This window comes from Sceloporus undulatus, chromosome 4 (genome assembly GCF_019175285.1).
Source record: "Sceloporus undulatus isolate JIND9_A2432 ecotype Alabama chromosome 4, SceUnd_v1.1, whole genome shotgun sequence".
NCBI lineage: Eukaryota > Metazoa > Chordata > Lepidosauria > Squamata > Phrynosomatidae > Sceloporus > Sceloporus undulatus.
In genome coordinates this window covers 114,272,467-114,276,348 of record NC_056525.1, presented here as the reverse complement: position 1 = coordinate 114,276,348, position 3,882 = coordinate 114,272,467, and the positions used below count along the sequence as shown (strand labels likewise).

The 3,882-nt window shown below is 40.9% G+C and overlaps 1 pseudogene; it reads right to left on the bottom strand.

Annotated features, from left to right (window-relative positions):
* The window catches only part of LOC121929019, a 144,275-nt pseudogene that overhangs the window by 139,875 nt on the left and 518 nt on the right, over positions 1–3,882 (bottom strand).

Genomic DNA, 3,882 nt, shown 5'->3' with positions numbered 1-3,882 from the left:
GTGGAAATAGAAATGAAGAAAAGAGAGAAAGAAGCAAGACAGTTTGAGCACAGCTTTGGACAATGCCATCTGCACATTAAGCATGGATTCACAACAATAATTAAACTGTGTTTTAGTTTCTGTTCATTCCTAAAAATATATGACACAAGGCCACAGGAAAATGGAGCAAGTTTCTAAAAGTCTGTTCCACAAATCTTCTGAAGATCTTTCTGGGGATTTTCCAGTGAGATATTGTATCTGAAAAAGAAAATCTTCAAGCTTACATTTGGGAACGAACATGAACTACCTCCACTTATATTATTAAATGAGATTTTTCAAGAAGCAACTGCAATTATCCTTCAGTGAAGTGTGAATAGCCCTAGAGATTATTTGCACACTGTCTGTGAATGTGACAGAAACTGAAAGACGCTTCAGCAAGCTAGCACTCACAGTGTCATAGAATCATAGAGTTGGAAGGGGCCTCGTGAATCCACTGAACACTACAGGTATGCCAGAATGGAGCAGAAATTGTTGACTCCCTGTTCTAGTTCCATTCACTCCATTTTGTTCAGTGACTGTGAACTTGCAAGAGCAATTGATTTTGAGAGGCTAATTCATTATTTTGCAATTTAAAAAAATCAGATAAACAAAGCTAAAAAGTTAATTGGCATAATGTTTGCAACTACACTGCTCCATTGACAGAATAATCCCTTTATTAATGACCAAAAAATTTACAACACAATTGAAAGACTTGCAGAATTCTCAGGCAGGGTGTTATTGTTAATCAAATATAGCAAAAGATATATAGAATATGTAACAATAATGTAATACCTTGATATATAGAATTTGTAACAATAATTTTATTTATTTAGTTAGGCCTGAGACAGACGGGCAGGAAGCACCATCCTCAGGTCAATTTTAGGGTTCCAGAGCACTCAGCATTAGCACACTCCAGAACCCTAACACGTATGAACACCGTGATATTTATGTGGTGCCATCCATACATGGCACATGTGCATGACATAAGCGTGGTGGTGCATCCACACCCCCAGGCACCATACTTGCATCATGGATGCGTCACAGTGTGCCAATGCTGCACTGATGATGTCTACTCACGCACCAAAAGACCCCAATTTTTCTGGGTTCTTTTTGATCCGGAGAGATGCCACGCAATTTGGCTGCTGCAGTGTCCCTCTGGAGGGAAACTGAGCGCCTCCAGCCCATCCCTTTGGGGCGGTCTGGAGAGCCCCTTAGTTAGCTTAAAAGAACCATTATTCCTTGGATTGTATGTATGGAATAAGGGATTGTTGATGTGGTAAGAGAGTCTGTATTACAAATCCCAGCTCCCAATCATGGTTGGGCTGTGTGTAGAGGTTAACATGTTCTAACTTCCTTGCTCTGTCAAATCATACAGAGGCCAACCGGGAGCATTTACTGGAAATCGCTGGTAGCTGAAGTAGCATTGTAGCTTGAAAGTTCATTCAAAAATCTATGCCAAGTAAGTGCACCTGAATTATACCCCAAACAAACAGATAAGGACCTTTGGTGAAGAGTTCCAACAGTATGGATTGGGAAAGGAGAAATAAACCTTTATCAGTCACATTCAACTGTATTTGCCTAGGGTTGCATCTATACCAGCTGCTTAATGCACGACCATCCCAGATCATTATGCCTGGACTGGTCCCAAACCAATCACAATGGGAAATTTATGCATTGAGATTAATATGATGTGATGCCACATCATTTTGCAGATGGGCCAGCCAGGCACCCCATTGGCCCTGCTAGCCCATCCCCCAATTTTGATGCCACTGCCACCACTTCTTCATGGTCAGGAGCTCCATATAAAGCCTACCTGGCATGCCACCACTTCTGATGAGGACAGAAATGGGCACATGGACATATGATCAACAAGGAGTCTAGAGAGCCAAGTGCCACACTATCCTCTTTCCCCACACTGAGCAGCACAGAGATGGGCTGTTTTTTGGAGCCACCACCACCACTTCCTCATGGGCAAGAGCTCTGTGTAAACCCTGTGTGCCACCACTTCTGGACTCCTTGTTGACCACATGTCTGGGCCGCCATTATTCTCCTCAGCAGAAGTGGTAATGTGCCAGACAGGCTTTACATGAAACTCCTGCCCATGAGAAAGCAATAGTAGCAGCTTGGGAAACAGGTCATCCACTTCCTATGCAGTGCTCAGTGCAAGGTAGGGGATGATGTGGTTCTTGGTTGTAAAGAATTGGATCAGACTGAATTGGACCTGATCCAGCTGTCCACATGCAAAAAGAACCTATGGTCAAGTTTTCCAGGAAACACCATAATTTCTTTCAACTTTGCTTAGTTTGGAACAAAGTTGGGTTATGGGCCAGAAACCAGAGATCGTCCCCTGAAGTAGTCATATGTCTTCAGACAGCCAACACCAACTTTGGAGAGAGTATGAGTTTTTCACCAATATAGACAAACCCTAGATCAACATTTGGTTTGATATAGTCTAATACATTTATTAATGTCACTTTGCCATGACTTTAGGAGTAATGCAACATTGCAATTTGTTCCGGGCCACATGCTCACTCCCAGTTATTATGGAATGCTTGAATAGTTGTTGTGTTTTATAACTGCCTATATGAGCTCACATGAACAATAGCCTCTTGTTTCCCCATAGGCTGTGTTCAGAAAGCATCTCAAGAATCTCCTGTAGTATTCATTTTGTTTATCTATTTAATTTAGAGTTGCTGCAGTGTTGCCAGGCATTAATTTATCTCTGGGTTCATTGCAAGAGTAAACTGTATGAGATTGCTCTTGCATATTTACGGGAAAGATTTTTTTTAACTGCACGAACAATCTATTAAGCACAGCATAAATACTGGAAATAAATCAAGAGTAAATAGAGTCTCGTGTTGATTTAGTAAGCTTATAACTTCTTCAAGTATCTCTTGCTAAACAGGGCGAGTGAGCTCAGTTTTCTACAATCCATGAAATGCTGTTTCAATATTTTGGATGAACACTCCTATAAAACTTGCATTAGAAAGCCACAACTCTAACAACCCAGTTCATATTATGTTTACTCAGAAGCAAATCTTATTCATTTCCAAGTGACATGCTTCTGTGTAAGTATGAATCTTAGGCTTGCAATGGTGCAACTTTTCTCAACTTTCTCAAAAATAAATCTAGGTGAGTTGAACAGAGGTTACTACCAAGGAGTAGGTGTTGGTACAACTTGTGCCTTTAGATAGCATCAAAAGCCTGATGCACTTGCAACTAGCATCCCAACCTAAAGTATTTTATAAAATTATCCAAATCAAAATAGATAGACTAATGAAAATTGGCTACCACCAGTTTTTCACCAAGTGATTTGCTGGACAGTTGTGACATCATGGAATTTTCAGAATGCTCTAAGTACTGAAAAGGGGGAAAGGCTTAATAAATACAATGTTGGCCACCATTCACATTGATTAGAGAAGCAGAAGGTCAGCTTGCTTGGGATATAAACTGCATATAGGTCCTAAGGAAAAGTAGTTTCCTTATGTGTTATGGCTGGATGAAGGGAATGTTGGATGTAGACTAGGAACTGGGAGCAAAAGAAGTCCCCAAAGGCAGGAAAAATGAAGGCCAGAAACAAGGCAGTTGGTGGAAAGGGAAGAGGCAACAGAAAGCAATGATCTGAAATCAGAAAGCAGCATAATGGAAGAGGTACAGTGGGACAGCAACTCCCAGCATTCCTTATCATTAGATATGCTTGCTGGGCTTTAAGGATTTGCCTCAGAAGCTAGCTCAAATAACCACAGGACCAAATTGGAAGAAAGGCCACAACTTTATTAAGCAAACCATTGGAAGGGTTGGCATAAAGCATAAGGTCAGGATCTGAAGATATCAAACAACCCCATGTTTGTCTGATAGCAAAAC